Source organism: Lynx rufus, unplaced genomic scaffold (genome assembly GCF_022079265.1).
Source record: "Lynx rufus isolate CCGP_SWC_20201006 ecotype Redwood Valley unplaced genomic scaffold, mLynRuf1.p SCAF_10, whole genome shotgun sequence".
Lineage (NCBI taxonomy): Eukaryota > Metazoa > Chordata > Mammalia > Carnivora > Felidae > Lynx > Lynx rufus.
In genome coordinates this window covers 11,198,854-11,221,787 of record NW_025814824.1, presented here as the reverse complement: position 1 = coordinate 11,221,787, position 22,934 = coordinate 11,198,854, and the positions used below count along the sequence as shown (strand labels likewise).

The following is a 22,934-nucleotide window of genomic DNA, read 5'->3' as shown; positions in this document are numbered from 1 at the left end:
AGGCTCTCCACATGATAGCCCTCATCATCTTCAGCAAGGTCCGGTCCACCTTTGTATCCACAGCTTAGCCCAGCACGCACTACGGATACTCAGTAACTGTTGCCAATTGAGTTAATCGATTTCTAGGCTCACAAAACCCGCCAGTTATCTGTTCGCGGAGAATGCTCGACCATGGGGACTTGCCTTGGTGTTTTTCTGATATACTTCTTTGTGTTCAGTATGCAGGCTAAAAGCATCTGCTTGCATTCAAACCCTGGCTTTATGACCTCTGGAATGGAACGTTTCTGTGCCTCAGTTTATTCCTCCGTAAAGCGGGCCCATTGATGGCCCTGTCTCAGTTGTTGTCAGGATTACGTGTGTTGGGGTTTACAACTTTATAGGAAATATAGAGAATGGAGGGCTGGGTTAAATTACATCATGAGGATTCAATCAGAAAAACCCAGATGGTAGCCAAGTCTAGTTGGAAAACAGAGGCAGTCATCCTGTGGTCATTAGAGAGAAAATTTAAGGACCAAGACGATACTCTGAGATTGGCAATCTCTCTACAAGGGAGGCTTGAAAAAAAAAAAATCTGGCATCATTACTGTAGATAGTAAGGTGCAGGAGCGGCTTCTTTCTAACAACCAATAATGCAGGTGCTCTCGCCTTTGGTAAAGCCCCGCCTGTAGCTGCCTTCACCTTTCCATGGACTTAAGGCAGGCAAAGTTGTAGCAAAGAGGGTCCCTGACCTTCAGATTGTGTCTGTAGGATGCTGGCAAGTCAGGCACAGGAGATGTGTCAGCTAATTGTCTCCGCTGTCGCATGAGTAGCAGCTGTAACAAAAGCTGTCCTTTACTCATACCGAAATGAGACCATGAAAATAGGGGGTAAAATGGGTGTGTGGGGGGGGGGTGGGGTGGGTGGGGGGAACAGCTGGAGAAACTTGCCTCGTTCTGCCGCTTTCAAAATTTCCTCGGAGCGTCCAAGGCAGGCAGTCCTGGGGTCACCCTGCCATCTTCCTGGGACGTATCATTCGCAGATTCCCCTGCTTGTTCTCCAATTTGGTTTCCGTAATTCCGTAATTGAAAACTCTGTTTCAGAAGAAATTTCAAGTCCTTATTTTATAAAGTGCAGCAAAATAAATGGCCTACCTAGAACTTTAAAAACAGTGTCACCTTCACAAAATCCTAACTGGCTCGTCTTCTGTTCGTCTGTTCTGCCATAACCCTCGTCCGAGGAGCCACAGCCTCTTGCCTGGACGACCACAGGGACCTTTGAACGGATCGCCTTGTGTTGGCTCCTGCCTCCTTCAAATCCATGTGCCAAACGCTGCGCCCCGTGATCTTTAAGGCGATAGACAGCGCATTTTATCACTCTGCCGCTTAAAATCTTCCAAAGGCTTTCCAGTATCATAGAATAAAACCGGAACGCCTTTCCCGTGGACTTCAGGGCCCTCCACGGCCTGATCACAAAATACGCATCCGTGGTGTCACTGCTGACAACTCTGTCCCTCTCGGCTCCAAATTCCAGCCATACTTGTCTTTTGCTCTCTGTTTCACCAACACGCTGATCTATTTTATCTTCAGGGAACTTGAACTTCTCGCGCCCTCTGCTTCTAACCCCCAGGCTGTAAGATTCTGTCCACTCCTCAGTCATCTCCTCCAAGAGCATTTCCCTGACCATTGTACTCCAAGATTTACGGTAACCACCTTCCCTCTAAAGCGCGCGCAGACGCACAAGTTTTACCGGATGTAATAATACGGAGAAGTGAAGGGCTTAGAACAGCACATTATAAGTCTGCAGTGTCATCCGGCGTTATTTTTTTCATTACACCACATACTATCCACATTTCTCTTGTGTCTTAACGCATTTACTCGTCTATGGTTGGCCCTCCTCACTCTTAGCTCCTTAAGAGCAAGGACCCTCTGATTGTTTGGTTCATTTATATATCTCTAGCGCCCAGAAGAAAGCGTGGCACGCAGTAGCTGATCAATAATCATTATCGAAAGGATGACTTCAGTGCAGGAAAATATACATACATATGGCGAAGAAAAACAAAGACTACCGCTACCATAGTATCAGGATATTCTTGGGAGACTAATATTTTCTCCTCTCTTGCTTTTTCAGATATGCTGAATTTCTGCAAAGACACGAATTCTTTTTCACGGTAAAAACAGAGTTAATTTTCACAAAAAGACTTATGTTGATATGTCGTATGAAATGTCAGTCGGTCCACTGCTGCAGGCATGTGGCAGGTTGTATTCTCTGGGTCTGTGTATAAAACCACTTAAGAATTTCACAGTTTGTGAGTTTGAGCCCCGCATCAGGTTCTGTGCTGACAGCTCAGAGCCTGGAGCCTGCTTCAGATTTGTGTCTCCCTCTTTCTCTGTCCCTCCCCTGCTCATGCTCTCTCTCTCTCTCTCTCAAAAATAAATAAGCATAGGGGCGCCTGGGTGGCGCAGTCGGTTAAGCGTCCGACTTCAGCCAGGTCACGATCTCGCGGTCTGTGAGTTCGAGCCCCGCGTCGGGCTCTGGGCTGATGGCTCAGAGCCTGGAGCCTGTTTCCGATTCTGTCTCCCTCTCTCTCTGCCCCTCCCCCGTTCATGCTCTGTCTCTCTCTGTCCCAAAAATAAATAAGCGTTGAAAAAAAAAAAAAAATTTAAAAAAAGAAGTGGAAGACAGGGAATTTGAATCTCATCTAGGAAGTTATGTACTAGACTGCCCACTTTAAAAAAAAAAAAAAAAAAATAAATAAATAAATAAATAAGCATAAAAAACATTAACACCACTTATGAAATCAGAAGTCATCTGACGTTGTTCAGGAAGAACCCTCAGCACCGGGGGTCTCAGCACCGTGTGTCTTAGCCTGTGAATGCATGGGCAGGTCCTGCTGAAAGCCCCCTGGGGGGTGTGACAAGTCTCATTCCAACAGGGGCCATGTGCCATGTGACTGGCCACCCGCCTCTTTATCTCTGGTTCCTTAAGTGAGGAGTTCTGTTTGGCTATAGACCTTGACACTGTGGAGGTCAGCCAAGGTCAGTGCTCCAGTAAGAATGACTCACACCCTGCTCTGCGCTCTCCGCTGGGCACGGGCTTAGAGTACCATGAACACCATGATTTTCCGGACTTAGCTCCCAAGAGGTGAGGCTCATTCCCTGAGACACTGATCTATGAAAAAAAAATCCCCAAAGCAGGGGAAAAGTAGAAGCTTCTATTCTCTGATCCTATCCAGTGGGGTTCTAATTCAAACTTGAGTATCCAGTGTGAACATGCTTTTCAGGCTTGTCTGAGGAAGGGCAATCATTATGATTTCAAAAAAAGGATTGTGGAAGACTGCAAACACACACACAGGTATTAACAATAATACAATTTGGGCGCTGGGTGGCTCAGTTGGTTAAGCGTCTGACTTCGGCTCAGGGCATGATCTCGCAATTCGTGGGTTCAAGTCCCCCTGTCAGCTGTGCTGACAGCTCAGAGCCTGGAGCCTGCTTCGGATTCTGTGTCTCCCTCTCTCTCTGCCCCTCCCCCACTTGTGCTCTGTCTCGCTCTCAAAAATAAATAAACATTAAAAAGAATTTTAAAAAAACAATGATACAATAAACAATTGCAATAGCAAGACCAAACTTAGCAAGATTTTTTAAAAGCCTTACTTGCTTTGGAGTGTTATACCTTTAAAAAAAAATCATGGATAGGGGCGCCTGGGTGGTTCAGTCGGTTAAGCATCCTACTTTGGCTCAGGTCATGATCTCATGGTTCGTGAGTTCGGGCCCCACGTCGGGCTCTGTGCTGACAGCTCGGAGCCTGGAGCCTGCTTCAGATTCAGTGTCTCCCCCTCTCTCTGTGCCTCCCCTTCTCATGCTCTCTCTCTCTCTCTCTCTCTCAAAAATAAGTAAACATTAAAAATAAACGAATATATAAAAATCTCAGGTTCCATACACCCACCCTTACTTCCATCCCTTTCCTTTCCCACCGGTGGCAGTCAGGATCAAAAGTAGCTGTTTATCATTGCTTCACATGGTTTGATAGACCCATGTATCCATCACCTTTGTTCTCTTGTTTGCTTGTTTTAAGCTTTTACGTAAAGGTTCCCCATACCTCACATATCATGGGGCAACTTTGTGTTGCCGGTGCTCAGCATTCTATTTACAAGATTTTCTTTGTTGACACACACGATGGTTGCTTTTATGTGTCAACTTGGCTACACTCCCCACTTACTCGATGAAACACTCACCTACGTGTTACTAGGCAGGTATCTTATAGATGTGCTTTAAAGTCCACAATCAGCTGTCTTCGAGTAAAGGAGATTTTCCTAGATAATTTGGGTGGACCCGATGCGATCCATCGGTTGAAGGACATTAAGAGGAGAGCCGAGGCTTCTCTGAAGAGGAAGAAATTCCATCTGTGGACAGCAGCTTGAGCTCGCACGCGGCTGTTCCAGTCTGTCTTTCCCGATGACGTGTGCTGTGGATTTCAGACTTGTCTGGCCAGGTCCACGGTTGTATGAGCCAATTTCTGGCAATAGACCTCTTACCGTATGTCTCCCTCTGGTTCCCACTGGTTCTGTTTCTCTGGGTGAACCCTGACTGATACGGTATATGTATCTCCGATTCATCTCTTTGCATCGCTGTATAGCAAGCACCCACAAACTCCTTATAAAAACCAAACAGTCAATATTGTAGGCTTTGTGGGCCATACAGTCTCTGTTGCAAGCACTTCCCAATGCCATTGTAATATGAAAGCAGCCAGAGACAACACGTCAAGGAATGGGATGGCTGAGTTTCAATAAAGGTTTATTTACACATACAGGCATCGGGCTGGATTGGACCCAAGAGCTATGGTTTGGTAACTCCCGCAATATGATACACCGTTGTACGGGCAAACCACAATTTATACACTCTCCTGTTTCATATCTTCTACGTTTTCCCCCGTTACTACACAATGCTGTCCCGAACATTCATGTGCACCTTTCTTGTGCACAACTTCACGTGTTTTTCTCAATCTGTCTAGGAGTGGAATTGATGGGTCCTGGGGTATACGAATCCTCCACCTAATGGTGCCAAACTTCAAACTAAAGAGATCATTCTAATTGACACACCCACTAATAGGGCCCAAGACTTCTGGTTTCTCCCCATCTTCCACACCATTGGGAGCCATCAGACGTAGATTTCCAAAATGGCGTACGTAAAACTGCATTTCATTGTAGTTTCAATTTACATTTTCATAATACCTAATGGTGAGAGGCATCTCTTCATGTGACTACTTTCCATCCATATGTCCTCTTTTTTTTTTAATAGCAACTATTTCTTTTCCAATTAAAAAAAAATGTTTTTAATTGAAGGAGAGTTGACATACAATGTTACATTCGTTTTAGGTGCGCACATAGTGATGTGACAATTCTATCCATTACAAAAGGCTCATCATGTTACATGTGGTTACCACCTGTCACCATACATATATCCTCTTGGATCAAGTGTCTATCCAAATCTTTTGGCTATTCTAAAAATGGGGTTTTGTTCTCTTATTATTGACTTTTGTGAACTCTTTACAGATCACGGATCTAAGTCCTGTGGTGGATATGTGATTTGCAAATGTTTTCTCCCAGTCTTTAACTTGTCTTTTCATTCCCTGAAGTGTCTTTTGCAGAGCAGAAGTTCTTAATTTTGATGATGTTCAAGTTCATCAGCTTGTTCTCTTGTGGATCGTATTTCTGGTAACATAGCTAAGAAATCTTCCCAGAACCCCAAGTCACAAGAATTTTTTTTTTTTTTTGCATGTTATCTTCCAAAAGTTTTGTATTTTCAGGTTTACATTTTAGGCCTATGATGTATTTTTATGTTTTATTTTTTTAGGTTAAAAAAACTTTTTTTATTTACGTAATCCCTACCGCCAACATGGGACTCAAACTCACAACCCCGAGATCAAACGTCACACGCTCTCCTGAACGAGCCAGTCGGGCACTCCTCTCTGATGTATTTTTAATTAATTTTTGTATACAGTGCACGACACGGGTCAAGGTTCATTCTTTTCGCACATGGATGTCCTATTCAAGTACTATTTTTGTTGAAAAGACTATCTTTCTCTGTTGCCTTTGCATCTCTGTAAAAAATATCAGTTGATCAATAATGTACGCGTCAGGTTCTGGGCTCTGTGTTCTGTTTCGTTCATCTATAGGTCCATCCTTTTGCCAATTCCACACTGTCTTGATTGCTGGCTTTTTATAGCAACTCTTGAAATCAGGTGGCATGCCTCCTCCCGTTCGTTCCTCTTTTTCAGAAATGTACTGACTATTCTAATTCCTTTGCCTTCTCACGTCATTTTTAGAATCAGCTTGTTGACACCTATAAGAATATCCTGCTGAGATTTTGATAAGGATTATGTTGAACGGATAGATCAATTTAGGGAGGACAGACATTTAACAATGAACAGGGTACGTGTCTTTCAGTCAATTCGGCTCTATGTTTTGTTTTTCTCTTTTTAAGTAGGCTTCATGCCCGGCATGGGGCCCAATGCAGGGCTTCAACTCATGACCCTGAGATCAACACCTGAGCTGAGATCAAGAGTCAGACACTTAACCTTCTGAGCCACCCAGGTGCCCCAAAATACAATTGATTTTTGTATATTGACCTTGAATCCTGCAACCTTGCTAAACCCATTAGTTCTAAAAGTTCTTCCTTTGCTAATTTATATATTGGTTTTGGGTTTTTTAAATTGGTTTGCAAGAGCTATTTATGTATTCTGTATATTCATTCGGTGGATAAATATTTATTGAGTGCTTCCGATGTGTCAGGCATTATATTAGCATACTAATCTTGAGTCCATTTTCTTCATTGCAAAATTCTTCGGGAAGACATTATTCATCTCAGTTACAGAAATAGTTATAGAATACCTGTCCATGAGTTGGCTTATTCAAAAAATTTATTGAGTACCTACCGTATGCTAGACAATAGCTTGGCTAACGGAGATACGGCAGAAACGACAGGACAGACGCTGGAGGTCCCTCCGCTCCTCTGATGGAGGAGAGAGACCACAAATAAAAGGTAAATACATCATCTAATTACAGGTAGTACAAATGCTTTGGAGAAAATAAATCGAGATAATAGGGCCGAGGGGACAGGTGGGAAGACAGGAAAAAAGGTGCTAGGAGACAACGTGTAAGCTGAGCTGAACAAAACGAGGCAAGAGCACTCCAGGAGGAGTCCCCAGCAAGTGCAAAGGCCCTGGGTGAAAATGAGCTCGGCATGATCAAGGGACAGAAGGAGGGCCAGAGTGTCTGGAGTGTACTGAGCAGGGGACGGCGGTGTGAGAAGAGACTAGAGAGACAGAGAGGGACCGGAGGTAGGGAGAGGCCATGATAAAAGGGCGACACTTGATTCGCAGTCCTTGGGAAACAGCAATGTGTATGCCAAGCATCTCTGATACAAGGATAAGTAACACAAACCCCTGCCCTCGGGGAGGCCACGGTCCAGTGGGAGAGACAAACACACGAATCGATGCACTGAAGAGTGAAAAGTAATGTCATCGAGGTGGGTATGCAGGACGTGGGGGGGTAGGAAGCAAGAGTGATCCTTTAGCTGTATTTTGCAAGTTACAATTTCTGCAGCCTCCTTTTTAAACCCTAAAGTATAGAACTTCCCTTAAAAATCATATAGCACATATTTCATACGTGGCACCGCCTTAATTTCAAACTGTAGAGATCCCTTCTCTCTGCTCCCACTGTCCCTCTTGCTTGTCCCCATTCTAGTACCCGTAGAACCTACACGTACTTGCCTCTCTGTCCCAACGATTGCTAAGTTCCATGAGGGCAGCAGCTGAGCCATATTCCCTACTATCCCGCTATTAGTATCCCATTTTGCAGATGAGCAAACTGATGACCAGAGAGAGTAAGTGGCTTGTCCTCTGAAGCACAGCTATGGTGGCAGGTAGGGCAGACGGTCAGGGGCCTTGCCTTTTCCTGGGTTAGGGTTCTTTTTCCTTCACTACCCCCCCCATCCTATGGTGACTTTGGGGAACATCTCACAGAACACGCATGTCAAAGTGATGGGCTTGCTTCCAAACGAATTCACTGACACGCCTCTCACTACTGAAATGGCGCCAGGAAATTATAATTAATTCAACTGTTTTTATCGTAAAACGTATTGTGCATCGAGAAGAGAATAAAATTGTACAGTTGGAAAACCAGTAAAGCTCCGAGTCCACAATATCCTGGAGAAGAATTAGATCTTCCTTCTTCTTTTAGGAGCCTTCTGTAAAGGGGCACCTGGGGGTCTCAGTCGGCTGAGGGTCTGACTCTTGATTTCGGCTCAGGTCATGATCTCGCGGTCTGTGAGTTCGAGCCCTGCGTCAGGCTCCATGCCGACGGCCCTGACGGTGCAAAGCCTGCTTGGGATTCTCTCTCTCTCTGCCCCCTCCCGTACGCACTCTCTCGCTCACTCAATATAAATAAATAAACTTAAAAAAAAATGCCTCCTGTGCATCCTTCCCTAATCATACCCCTCCCTCCCACGTTTGAAGTAAACATGTACCTTACTTTGGGTTCATCAGTCCCTTGCTGGTTTTTGTTTTTGTTTTGTGTTGTTTTTTACAGATTTCACACGTTTATGTGTATATCTAAACAAAATATGGTTTCCTTTTAAAATGCCGAGTAGCAAGCACAAGCCTAGCTGTGTTAAGGACGGGGTGATCTTACCTCTACGGGATGAAGGCTTCGGGAAAGGATAAGCTATGGAGTCCTAGAGCCAGAGCCCAAGGGCAGGTTCCTGGGCGTGCATGGAAGTGACTAGGAGGGAGGTCAGCGGGCAAGGTCATATCCGAGTCCTGGGGATGAAACGGGAGAAAGAGGGTTAGCACAGGCCTGTAATTCACTCCTTCCCTGAGATGCCTCAGCCAGACCTCCCTATAATCCCGGCAGTGATATTTAGGAGGAGAAAGATATGGGGAAGGACTATGTAAAAAATGTTTTCAACGGGAATCCCCTGCTCTGTTTAGATTGGGTATTGTAAATAAACGTGTACTTTTTGGATTAAGGGCTGTGGCTGCCTGGAGAATGGGGGTATTCAGGTAAACATTTCCTACCTGCATAGTTAATGAATTAAAAAGCCACGAGGCTCCAAACAGATGTAGCCTTCTTTGAGAGCAGTCGTCCACACGGTTTAAAACTCATCAGCTGCTCAGACACCAAAATGTGTCTTAATGCGGGAGGAGGGACATTGTTTGGCAGCTGGTGGTTTGAGGACCCGGCGGGAAAAGAATGTTCTGTTTGTGCCTTTTTCTTGCCTGTATCCTTTGAGTCGTGAACAAAATTCGGTGTTAAGTGAGATCTAGGATTCTTACAGTCCCACTTGACAAGCGGACATTTTGTGCGAACTCAATCCGGATCACCACAGTTGGGGTATCTGGCAGTATTGTAGAATGGTCCGGATACTCGATGTCTACTAGAAATGTGGTCAGAGAATGTGACCTCTAATATCTTCTGAGTTCACCATGGATTCCCCCAGCTCTCCCCAGCACGGTAAACCACGATGAGATAGCACCTTACACCATTAGGATGGCTACTAAGCGTTGACAAGGATGTGGAGAAGTTGAAAGCTCGTCCACCATTGGTGGGAATGTCAGTGGGTGCCACCACCACGGAAAACAGTACGGAGGTCCCCCCCAAAATTAAAAATAGAAATGCCATGTGATCCAGTGGTTCCAATTCTGGGTATTTATCCAGCGGAAATGAAATCAGAACCTGGAAGAGGTAACTGCACTCTCGCGTTTATTGCAGCCAAGATATGCAAAGAACCTAAGTGCCCGTCAAGAGATGAATGGATAAAGAAGACGTGACACACACACATACACACACAATGGAAGTTTAGTCCGCCATGGGAAAGAAGGACAGCCCGCCTTTTGCAACAACACGGATGGGCCTTGAGGGCATTATGCTACGTGAAAAAAGTTAAATGAAGAGAGATAAATAAGTGGTGTCACTTGTATTTGAATCTGAAGAAGCTGAACTCCTAGAAACGCAGATTAGAATGATAGTTGTCAGGGGCTAAGGGGTGGGGGGATGGGAAGATGTCGGTCAAAGGGAATAAACTTTCGGTTATACGATGAGTAAGTTCTGGAGAGCTAATATACAGCACAGTGATTATTGTTGATGATGCTGTATTTTATATTTGAAAATTGCTAAGAGAGTAGATCTTAAATGTTGTCATCTCAGAAAAGAAGTGGTAATTATGTGATGCGGTGCAGGTGTGAGCTAACGCTAGGAATCATTTTGTCGTATGTATGCGTATCAAATCAATACGTTTTATATCTTTTTTTTTAATTTTTTTTCAACGTTTTTTTATTTATTTTTGGGACAGAGAGAGACAGGGCATGAACAGGGGAGGGGCAGAGAGAGAGGGAGACACAGAATCGGAAACAGGCTCCAGGCTCTGAGCCATCAGCCCAGAGCCTGACGCGGGGCTCGAACTCACAGACCGCGAGATGGTGACCTGGCTGAAGTCGGACGCTCAACCGACTGCGCCACCCAGGCGCCCCAATACGTTTTATATCTTAAACTTACATGACGTTATATGTCAGCTGTATCTCAACATAGCTGGAAAAAAAAATAGAATTACCATATGACCCAGCAATTCTGCTTCTAGGTATATATACTCCATAGAATTGAAAAGTGGGTCTCAGAGGGATATTTGTGTGCCCACGTTCACAGCAGCAGCGTTGACAATATAAGGTGGAAGCAACGTAAACGTCCATCAGTGGATAAATGAAGAAACAAATCTGCTATGTACCCACGGCGGAATATTATTCAGCCTTAGAAAAGGAAGGAGATTCCCATTCCCATTCCAATATGGCTGAACCCTAAGGACATCATGCTAAGGGAAATAACAATTTGTCATAAAAGATGAATATTGCATAATTCCACTTTTATGAGGTATGGAGCGCAGTCAAAGTCATACAGATAGAAAGTGAAGGATGGTTCCAGGGGCTGGGGCGGGGAGCATGGAGTGTTACTGAATGGGCACAGAGGTTCAAGTTTGGAAAATGAAAAGAGTTCTGGAGAGTGGTTACACAGCCCCACGGATGGACTTCGCACTGCCGAACTGTACATTTAAAGGGGCTAAGTTTTTAATAAATAGGTAAACCTACTTTCGCCACAATGAAAAACAAAAGAATAGGACAAAGCAGATCACATTGGTGTGTTACACGTGCCCCCGCTGATCTAGGGAGCAGGGCAGGGAGGGGAGACAGGCCAAGTGCAGATAAGAACCGAGGCCAGTTTCACCCAGACACGTCCCCTTTAGTGAAAGACAGGACAGTGGCAGAAAGCATCACGCCGATCACAGCATTCTTTCTCTGCCACGCTGCTCCAGCCGGACGGGCTGCCCTGTACCTCTCTGCGGGGCCGTCCCTCTGAGCTCTCCCTCCGCCACGCTCCTGGGGAGTGCTTTCACCTCTTTGCTCTGTTGGACCTTCTGTTTTCTGGATCTCACCTTCTCTGGACTCTGCTCCAAGCTGTACTCCCTCCTTTGGCGGGGCATACATGGGAGGCAAATCTCTTGAGATCACGCACTCGAGAAAGCATCTTTATTCTACCCTCTTACACAAAGACAGTCTGGGTGAGGGTGGGATTCCAGCACAGAGCCGCTTTTCTTCAGAATTTTGGAGGAACGGCTGGCTCCACTCTCTTGACTCCGATGTTGCCATCGGCAAGTCTAAACCCGTTCTGACGGCCGTCCCCCTGGGGGTGACCTATTTTTTTTTCCTCTCTGGACCTCAGAAGTGCCACATTTGTTTCCAGTGTCACGGGAAACTTACAATGACGTGCGCTGGTGTGGCTCTAGCCTCGTTCATTCTGCCGTGAGTTCTTTAATCGGGCAGCCCAGCTCACAGGTAAACCTAACGTCCGTAATGTTTATTGAATTATTTCATCAATGATTTTGCCCCCCCCCACCATGTGTTTTCTACCACAAAATCCTCTGTCAGTTAAGTATGGACTTTTCTGGACTGCTCCTCTATTTTCTTATCTTCTCCTCTTTGTCATTTTGCTTTACTGTCTGGGAGATTTTCTCAGCTTTGTCTTCTATTCCCTCTTTTGAACGATCTTCATTTCTGCTATTAAAAGCTCTTTTTTTTTTCCAAAAGCTCTCTTTGTTTTCTAAATTTTCCTTTATTACAGCATCGTTTTCTGATTTCATGGAGGCATTGTCTCCTCTCTCTGTGGATATTTATTATAGTTTATGGAGATGAAGTTTTCTTCTCCCTGAATAGCTTGTGCCTTTCTCGCTATGCTTTTATTTGTTCATCTCATTGTTGGAGGCTTTCCTAAGCTGTCTGGTAATGTTGGCTGTTTGCTCATGATGAGGAATTGGGAGTTAAAATGCTGACCAGAATCTCTCAGAGCACGGGTGGGGCTTGTTAACTCTGGGCGTCCTTCTAGGGCTTTCTCGCAAGGCTTTTCTGGGGAGACTGATGCTGGCATCTTGGAGTCATTCCTCCAGAGCTGGCCAGACTCCCCCTCAAGAAGAGGCTTAAAATCACATGGCCACAATGTTCTGGAAGACCGATGGGAGAAGAGGGCTCGAGGTCTCTGTTACAGGGTACTCAGCACACATACTGACACTTGATTTCCCCCTTATTGGCACGGTTCCTATCTCCATCTTAAAGAAAAAAGGCGTTTGCTTACTGGGTGAGTTACAAATGACTCTCAACAAAAAGACAACCCACGCAGAATCACTTCTGTCTCTACTGAGATACAAGAGAGGGTTTCCCAATCACACTGCTGTCTGGTGGACCCCTTTCCTGGACCACCTCTCTGCAGCTTTGCTCAGAAGCTTAATAATCCACGTGAGAGCTTTCTTACTTGACTACATCTTTGGTTTTTACCAACTGCCAGCGCATTTCTTAGGCTCATGAAGCTTTACACCTATTTGCTTCTTGTGAGCAGGTGCGGTACTCTCCTCGGTAACCAAGAAGCCCCTAGTAGCCCCTTTGGTAAATAGGATGGGAAATCAGGCCACGGTCGACTGACTTCCTTCTTTTCAATCAAGACTCACATGTTGGGCCTCCCAAATGTCACCCAGCCCTGAAGGATGAGAAGGTGGAGAAAGAAAAAGAGAGGGTTCTAGACAGGAAACAATTTTCGAGTAATTTGGCTTATTTAGGGAAATGGGAGGGAGGCCGGAGGGTCGGAAGGCTGAGGGTGGGTTCGTGGGCCGCCGTGGAGGGCTGAGCGGGGATTGGCAAGAAATGAGTGACACAACCCAACCAGGAGATGACCAGCTGGCAACAAGGGGACCGGACGAAACCCCAACCGGGCGGTTTAGAAGATGGATGAGAGCCAAAGACACCAAGTGTGGAGCCTGAGACGATGACAGTAAAAATAGCAACCAAATTATCAATGCTAATTCGCATACCAGATGCTTCAGGACATTATCTCCAATTTTCATCCAACCTCCCAAAGACGGATCGTCACTCCCGCACTACAGATGCAGAAGCAGAGGGTCCCAGAAACCCAGAGCGGCGAGGTCTGGCTGCCTCCAGAGTCAAGCCGCCTTCTCGCGTGCCAGGCCGGGTCCTAACTCACGCCAAGTGTATTTGCTTATTCAGCCAGCCAGCTGGTACCAACTAACCGCTGAGCTAGATGCTGAAAACAACAAGAATACCGTCCCTAGGGGTCAGAGAACCCTACGTTCTCTTTAAAAAATGATTAAGTTAAATTATTAATTTTTATTTGAGTGTAGTTGACACGCAATGTTCCATTCGTTTAGGTATACAGTGTAGCGACTCGACAAGTTTCAATATCACACGATGCTCGGGTGTGGCGACCCTCTGTCCCCATATGTTGCTAGTACGATATCACTGGCTATGTTCCCCATGATGTGCCTTTTGTTCCCATGACCTATTAATTATGGAACTGGAAGCCTATATCTCCCTCTCCCCCTTCACTCATTTTGCCCATCCCTCCCCCCGCCCCATCCTTCTCCCTCTAGCAACTATCAGTTTTTTCTCTGTGTTTACAGGTCTGGTTCTGCTTTTTGTCTATTTGTGGTTTTTTTTGGGGGGGGGGTTTGGTGGGTTTTAGACTCCACACACGAGGAAATCATATGGTATTTGTCTTTCTCAGGTTGACTTATTTCACTTAGCATAATACCCTCTAGGTCCATCCATGTTGTTGCAAATGACATAATCTCATCCTTTTTATGGCTGTGTAATATTCCCGTGATGTGTGTGTGTGTGTGTGTGTGTGTGCGCGCGCGCGCACGTGTGTACTACATTTTCCTTGTCCGTTTGTCTACAGATGGACACTTGGTTGCTTCCATATCTTGGCTTTAGTAAATACTGCTGCAATAAACATAAAGGTGCATGTGGCCTTTTAGATTAGTGCTTTTGTTTTTTGGGGGGTAAATACCCAGGAGTGGAATTATTGAATCACACGGTACTTCTACGTTTAATTTTTTGAGGAACCTCCAAAGTGTCTTCCACAGTGGCTGCACCAACTTACATTCCTACCAACAGTGCACGAGGGTTCTCTTCTCTCCACACTCTCATCAATATTTGTTATCTGTCCTTTTGACGTTAGCCATTCTGGTAGGTGTAAGGTGATATCCCGTTGTGGTTTTGATTTGCAATTGCTTGATGATTAGTGATGTCGAACATCTTTTCATGTGCCTATTGGCCATCTGTATGTCTTCTTTGGAAAAATGTCTTCTTAGGTCCTCAGCCAATTTTTAAATTAGATTGTTATTATGATCTTCGGCATTGTGTACGTTCTTTATGTATTTTGGATACTAACCCCTTATTGGCTATATCACTTGCAAATATCGTCTCCCGTTCATTATGTTGCCTTTTTGTTTTATTGACGGTTTCCATCACTGTGCATAAGCTTACTTTGGTGTTGTCTCAACAGTTTAATTTTGCTTTTGTTTCTCTTAGCTTCGAAGACATATCTAGAAAAATGTTGCTATGGCCCATGTCAGAGAAATAACTGCCTCTGTTCTTCTCTGGGAGTTTGATACTTTTAGGTCTTTAATCCATTCTGAGTTTATTTTTGTGTACGGTGTTACAGGGTCGTCCAGTTTTCTCAAAATCATTTGTTGAAGAGACTGTCCTTTTTCCCGTTGTATGTTCTTGCCTCCTTTGTCATTGATCAATTGGCCTTAGGTGTGGGTTTATTTCTCAATTTTCTATTCTCTATTCTCTTCTATTGATCTATGTGTCTGTTTTTCTGCCAGTACCATACTGTTTTGATTATTACAGCTTTGTAGTAGATCTTGAAATCTGGAATTGTGATACCTCCGGCTTGGTTGTGGTTGTGGTTGTTGTTGTTGAAGGTGGCTTTGGCTATTGAGGGTCTTTTGTGATTCCACACAAATTGGAGGATTATTTGATCTAGTTCTGTGAAAAAAGCTGTTGGTATTTTTATAGGGATGGTATTGAATCTGTAGATTGCTTTATGTAATATGGATATTTTAACAATATTAATTCTTCCAATTCACAAGCACAGTATGTCTTTCCATTTGTTTGTGTTGTCCTCAATTGCTCTAATCAATAGTTTATAGTTTTCAGAGTAGAAGTCCTTAACATCTTTGGTTAAGTTGATCCCTATGTATCTTATTCTTTTTGGTGCAATTGTCAACGGGACTGTTTTCTTATTTTCTCTTTGGGCTACTTTGCTACTAGTGCATAGCAATGCTATGAATTTCTGGGTATTAACTTTGTATCCTGCAACTTTACTGAATTCATTTATTACTTCCTGGGGTTTTTTTTGAGGGAATCTTTAGGGTTTTCTATGTACAATATCATGTCATCTGCCAATAGTGACGGCTTAATTTCTTCTTTACTAACACGGATGCTTCTCATTTCTTTTTCTTGTCTCACTGCTGTGGCTAGGACTTCCAGTACTATGTTGATTAAAAGCGGTGAGAGTGGGACATCCTTGTCTTGTTCTTAATCTCAGAGGAAAAGCTTTCAGGGTTGTTTTCATTAAGATGTTCGCTGTGGGTTTTTCATATATGGCCTTTATTATTCTGAGTACGTGCCCTCTAAACCCATTTTTGTTGAGAGTTCTATCATGAACGGACGTCGAATTGTGTCAAATGCTTTTTCTGTAGCTCCTGAGATGATCACGTGATTTTTATCCTTTGCTTTGTTGATGTGATGAATCACATTGATTGACTTGCAAATATTGACACATCTTTGCATCCCTGGAATCAGTCCCACCTGATTATGGCCAATGATTCTTTTAAAATATTGTGGAATGTGGTTGGCTAATATTTTGTTGAGGATCTTTGCATCTATGTTCATCAAGGACATTGGTCTGTAGTTTTCCTGTGTGTGTGTGTGTGTGTGTGTGTGTGTGTGTGTGTGTGGTGTCTTGGATTGTGGTGTCAGGGTAATGCTGACCTCATAAAGCCTATTTGGAAGCTTTTCTTCCTCTTCTATTTTTTGGAATAGTTTGAGGAGGGTAAGTAATAACTCTTCTTTAAATGGTAGAGTTCACCTGTGAATTCACCTGATCCTGGACATCTATTTCCCATAGTTTTTTGATTTACCAATTCAATTTCATTAACAGCTATCAGTCTGTTCGGAGTTTCTACTTCCTCCTGACTCAGTTTTGCAAGATTGTATGCTTCCAGGGATTTATCCATTTCTTCTAGGTTGTCCATTTTGTTAGCATATAACTTTCTGTAGAATTCGGTTATAATCTTTTGTATTTCTGTGGTGTCAGTTGTTACCTCTCCTCTCTTGTTTCTGATTTTATTTGGTCCCTTTCTCTTTTTTTCCTTGATAAGTCTGGCTAGAGAATCCTACATTCTTTTAAAACCCACTTACCTTCCCAAAATCTTGTCTGTGAGCTCCATTTCAGTTTTTCAACATTCCTTTTGAATGTGAATCTCTCTTATTTTTTTTTTTATTTAAGAGAAAGAGAGGGTGGGGAGAGAGAGAGAGAAATAGAGAGACAGAGAGAGGGAATCTTAAGCAGGCTCTACACTCAGCACAAAGCCCAACACAGGGCTTGATCCCATGACCCTGGGATCAGGACATGAGCTGAAATCAAAAGACACTCAGCAAACTGAGCCACCCAGGTGCCCCCGGACGTGAATCTTGAATGTGGGTTAACAGAGGCCGAGCCTTCCTGACTTAAGCATCAGTTCACAAGTGAGATCAAGGTAAGCTCTCCTTCAGAGCAATGGAATCCGCTACCCAAGCCTGTCAAGAGCAGGAGGAAACACGTCCCGAACATAAGGTGCGAACTATTCCAGGACTCCAGAGGAGTCCTTAGTGCCCTTACCTGCTATCTAGGTTCATAACTACCTGTGCCAGTGTGGAAAATGCCAAAAAAGAATCTTGCCCCTTATCTTGCCCCTTGTTGCAAATCTTGCAACATTTTGCCCAGGTCCCGGGGTGTGGTTAAACTGAAAACATCAGCCACCTTCCTTCTTATGGAAACCCTCCCCCATGTATTGAAAGAAACATTGAAACTTTTGCCAAGCTCCTTCCTGAAGCTGTCACCCACCCATCCCATTTGCTGAACTCCAGCCATGTTCGTCTTTTTCTTGAATTTCTAAGCAGGCTTTTTTGCATGTGTGCTATTCCCAATTTCTCGGAAGCTTTCCCCCAAGTCTTTTCAGGGTTATCTCCTCCTTATCCGTAAGCCCCAGGCTCAGCCCCTTCTTTCCATCACAGCGTTTATTACAAATTAAAACGTTAAAACATTTTTTTTCCTGGTTTATTTTTTGTGTTGATGTCCTCGCGTTACCGTGAACTCCATCGGAGCGTGTGGGTATTTGCCTGGAATGCTGTCGCGTGCCCTGCACCCTGCAGAGTGTTAGGGAAAGCAGTTGGTCGATGCATATGTGATGAAAAAATAAAAGTAGAAATTACACACACAGGTTCACACTGCATATTCTGATCATTGAATTGGATTCCTTAACGTCTGAAAATTTCTATGTGGAGGATGTTTTATTCTTCCTTCTGTTAGACCCTCAGTAGGATCATTTTTAATTATAAGAATTCTATGGCATAATGCTCACTGATTTTCTCATGAGCAAGTATCACCTACTGATAATTTTTTTTTTATGTATGACAGATTAGGTGTGGGTTCAAATGAATCACACCAGGGAATTTGTTCTAAATTCCTGAGTCACCAAGAAGGTGAACTAGAGAATCACATGGCTCTCTCACCGTCCCTTGTATAAGTGCCCTGTCGAAGATTTAATCCTTGTAGGTATATTAGCTCTTGATTTAACAAACAGTCAGTGTTTGCTAGAAAACTGAATTACAAACAGCCTGATTCCTGAAATGGAAAATTGAAGTTTTGCGGTGACAGCATCTTACTTTTGTTTTGCTTGTGGGATACAAACTATGCGCGCAAATCAGGATAAATCTGCAGTTTCAAAGGTTTGAGGCTGGACTCAACAAAATAGAACAATTTTCACAAAATTTGGAATTCGGAGTCATCGCTCGGTACGGTGTACTGCCAGGCACCCAATGTTCGTGACATTGCTAAGTAACAGGTGACCGTTCTTAAATCAAACTCACTACCAACCCCTGACCTTCGAACAATTCCTGTTCTTCCTCCTCTGAAAGGCACCACCACTCACCCAGTTGTGAAGGCCAGAAACCTGGGACTCATCCTTGAGTTACCCATTTCTTTACCTTCACATACTGTCATATTCCAAATGCTTTCAATTTTCCCTGCCAAATATTTTTTGGACCCGGTCCCTCTATTCTATGTTCTTTTTGGTTCTTGCCCTCATGGAATTAGGTGGGCATTGTTCTAAGCACTTTGTATCACTGTCCATTTAGTCTTGGATGGCTATCTCATCAGTTTTATGACAAGCCGGATTTTCAGATGAGGACCTTGAAGCACAGAGAAGTTCAGTAACTTGAAGCTGGCAACCAACAGAGCTGGGATGTGAAGGCCACATGTGTAACCACTAGGACATGGAGCCGCCATAACACCGCACCTGCAACCCTATAATAGTCTCCTAACCAATCTTGCCACTTCTTTCTTCTAAAACTCTCCATAGAGCTACCCAAATGGTCCCTCAATAATGCAAAATGGATTAAACTTGTTTAAAACTGTTCAATGATTCCTCATCTCCTGGAAGGCCAAGTCTAAAGTTCTTGGCATGGTGGGCATTGCCCTTCGTGACTTTGTCCAGCTAAGCCCTCCACCTCCCATCTCCAGAACTCGGTCAGTCACCTAATGTTGGGGCTGACCTTTCCCTCTGTAACATACTCATGCCCAAACCTTCATCATCCTGGTAAACCCACCAACCCAGGCTTCAAGATTCAAATATCACCTCTTCCTTATTTCTGTCTCTGAGAGACAAGACGTTTCTTCCTTTGTCTTCCTATATCACCTGTGTTACTAACAATGATCTCACTGCAATATAATTAGTTGTTTTTAGCTACGTCTCTAACCTGGACTATGAGATTCTTGAGGGAGAGATAATCCCACGGGCAACTTTACATCCTAGATATCCTTGGTGCACTGTGACATTTCTGACACAGAGGAGGTGCACATCACACATTTAGTTATGGGTTAAGGGATAAGAAACTTGGACCTGAGAGGGTGGAAAGTGACACCGCAAAGAGTAGAAGAGAATACGCCCAGTGGATTTTATAATGCATAATTTCTAGACATTCCCAGCCATTGAGCCCACCTATCTAACACTTGATTCTCTTTTACCAGATTCACTAATTTAATAGACATTTCTTGAACGCCTATTGTGGGTCAGTATCATGCTAAGATGTAAGCAACACAAAGAAGAACAAGGCAGTGTCTCTTTCTGATGAGATCAAGTCCTTTCAGGGGCCTGGTATAGGTGCGGGGGAAGCCAGTAAGACTGGGCAGTCCCCATGCAGTATGGCAGGAACGGTGGGACAGAGAGACCCAGTGGGCGATGAGAGCACAGAGAAGAGGCACCAAACCCAGGGTGGTAGGGTGAAAGAAAGCTCCTCAGAGGTGGTGAGACCTCTAAGAAGGGGAGACCGCAGACATTTTCGGAGAACAAAGAAAGCACTGACTTTTCTAAGCTCCGAGGTACGTTGGTTTTGCCAAATAGGTAAGCGAGAGATGGAAAACAAAGGGTGTCGTAGGCCATCCTGAGGGCACTCTGGCCTTATCCTCAAAGCTGTGGGGAATTGTGAAACATTTCAGACGAGGCAGGAATAGGACTGACACGTGTCATTAGAAAAATCACCCTGACAGCGGGAAGCAGGGAGAGCAGAAGTTGTTCAGTACTTTGGGCAAGAGATGATGCAATTCTGGTCCCCCAGTGGAGAACGAGCAGTAGGCAGGTGTGAGATAAAATGGAGGGGTAGAATCCACACAGCCTGGGGACTAAACATGGAGAGTGAGATCAATGGGAGGGAGGAGTGAAATGTGACTCCCAACCCCGCGGGGGTGACAGAGCCATTCATGGAGCTAGGAAGCATGAGAGGAAGACCAAACTGGTGGGAGGGACAGTGCGTTCATATTTGGAACCGTCCCAGATTGCAGTGCTTGTGTCCCACCTGAGAGGAGATACTCCACAGGATCCGTTCAAAGAGGAGAGTTTTGAGTTGGCGATAAAGCATGAAAAATCACCGACGTATGAATGTTAAGGAAGAGGAGGGAAGGACTAAGGACGGACCCCCGAGGGATATCCACACAAGACATAAGAGGAAATGCGAGTACAGTGACCACGCAAACGCCCAGATGTCCATATTCACAAAAAAAGAAGTCACAAAGCCGCAGCGTTCTTACGTTTAGAGATTCTGGTGTCAGCTAACCTTTGGAAAGGGGAAGATATGCTAAGGCCACCGAGGAGGAGTGTATGTGCCACGCACTCAAGAGCCAGGGGCAGGCTATAGCTTTAACGAATGAGGAACATGATTTAAAAAAAAAAACAAAAAACTCTCACATAAAGTCAAGGAGATTAAAATTAGTCAAGGGACGGTATGAATGCAGATATGAACAGCAATCACCGTCCCTGATTGCTATTGTGATGGTACGAATGCATCACACTGTTTTTGAATATTTTTCTCCACGTGCTAGTATTTATATATTTGATTTCATCCAGCCTTTGGCACGTATATTTTCAGAGTTTCATTTGGGGGGGAACACTGCTACACTCCATGAAACTCATTAATAACGCACAAGTCCAGGCATTTCGATTGTGTTGGGGTTTCATTACGTTCCCCGAACGAGAAAGAACACGCAAGCAAGAGAACGGAAGCCTTTTCGAAAGACTTATTCTGCAGCCTTCTGCGGCAATCCTTTGGTCCTCACGGCCGGGGAATGTTTATCTATGTATTTGTGTAATACGCAGTCCCACCGTATCCAAGCACCTGGAAAATCTAATTAGCCTGGTCTTGATTGACTGTGTGCAGGCCAGTGCCATAGTCCTCAGTCTGTTCTTTGCCTCCTACGGCGTGCTCACTGATATGAAAATGAAGACACAGTGAGAGTTTCCACGAGCAGCTGCCCAACGGGCTTCTTACGGTATCGTGTCTGCACGGAATAATTGTCCATCAATAAGGAGGTCTCTCCACCAGCCAGGGGCTGGGGAGTAGACTGCACCCGAGGAGAACTCAGGGCAGCGCGGTTTAGGACTACACCCCGGTTACACCATTAGAGGCAGCGCAGTCTTCAACCCTTGCTGGGGTAGCCCCCCAGCCAGCCTCATTGCATCGTTAGAGACGATGCAAAAGCACGGGGAAGAGGAAATTCAGGACATGTTCTGCTTTGTTTTCTCACCATTTAGCAAGATGCTGCCACCACGTTTGGCAGTGGCTTTGAAAGCTTAGGAAGTCCAGCCTGTAGAGGGGGGTCTAACCTGCCATTTGTGCACGTAGGGAGGATTGGACGGAGACGGTGGTGCATGTACCCGAGCGGAGGCGGGTTGACCACGAAGCCGATGAGGCTTCAGCTTTCTGGTCCCTCACTAGAATAGGTCTCTTCCAAAGTCCTGTATTCATAAATCTGTGGTCATCAGTTTGCTTCCTTTGTCCAAAAGAGGGCTCCAGGAGGTGCCTGAGCTTTGGGTCCCATAAAATCTGGATCCGCCCCTGGGCTCAGTCCAGAAGTTGTTCCCTGCAGCCGAGCCCCCTTGTTGTGCTACAGAACTCATTCTCCCTCGTTCCTTTCCACGACCTACCCGCCCACGCCCACTCTGAGTTTTCGATGGGCACAACTGCCCGTCCAGAGACTGCATTTCCCAGCCTGGCTAGATGCCAGGAGGGAGTCACGTGACTAGGATTTTGCCAGTGGGACGTGGACAGAGGTCATGTGGGCAACTGCCGGGGTTTCCCCCTTCTAAGGGTATACACTCCCCATTTTTTTTCTTTCCCCTCTTTCTACTGGCTGGCAAAGGGCATTAACGGGAGCAGCCATCTTGGGACCCAAAGAAGGAAGCCACGTATGAAAGGGAGCAGGCAATGAGAGACCGCTCACTTCTGGACCGTGAGTGGGAAGAGATATAAGCTCATATTTATTTAAGCCTCTGGACATTGAGGTCTTTCTGTTTCAGCAGCTTGGACTGTGCCCTTCACACCAGCGGGCCCCTCCGGGTGAGGATTTATTTCCAGGGCAATGTGACACAGAGACAGTTGGCACAGTAAGGCTGAGCCACAGCCTTTGAAGGTTCTCGAGGAGTCAGAAGCCAATGCAAATATGAGTGGCCAGGTGTGGAATCATGATTAAGAGAAGACTCAGAGTCAGGAAACTTGGGGACACAGGATGAGAAGGGGCAGGGTAGGGAGGTCCTAGAGCATTGCCTCTTGGTGCCCATGGCTTGGACCTGGGGCTTAGGCGGGTCCTGGAGAGGAGTCTATGAGTACAGCCAAGTCATAAGGCTTTGTATCCCCTGCCCCGCCCCCCACCGGCCTCAGCTGATGGAACCAAACACGAGAAACTGATCCGAAGCCAACATTTACAGGCTGTCTGGTAGTCCTGCACTATCCTTCCTGCAGGTGTT

The 22,934-nt window shown here is 44.9% G+C and overlaps 1 long non-coding RNA gene across 2 annotated transcripts in view; it reads right to left on the bottom strand.

Moving 5' to 3' along the window:
* Positions 1 to 929: 929 nt before the first annotated feature.
* Positions 930 to 22,934, bottom strand: part of LOC124528228 (uncharacterized) — a 31,304-nt gene continuing 9,299 nt past the window's right edge. The window contains exons 3-5 of one of the 2 annotated variants that reach the window (XR_006966124.1): positions 9,052 to 9,259; positions 8,666 to 8,793; positions 930 to 1,070 (exon numbers count right to left, since the gene is read on the bottom strand). This is a non-coding gene — a long non-coding RNA (uncharacterized LOC124528228). The remainder of the gene's footprint in view (positions 1,071 to 8,665; positions 8,794 to 9,051; positions 9,260 to 22,934) is intronic. The other variant, XR_006966122.1, reaches the window with a different exon arrangement.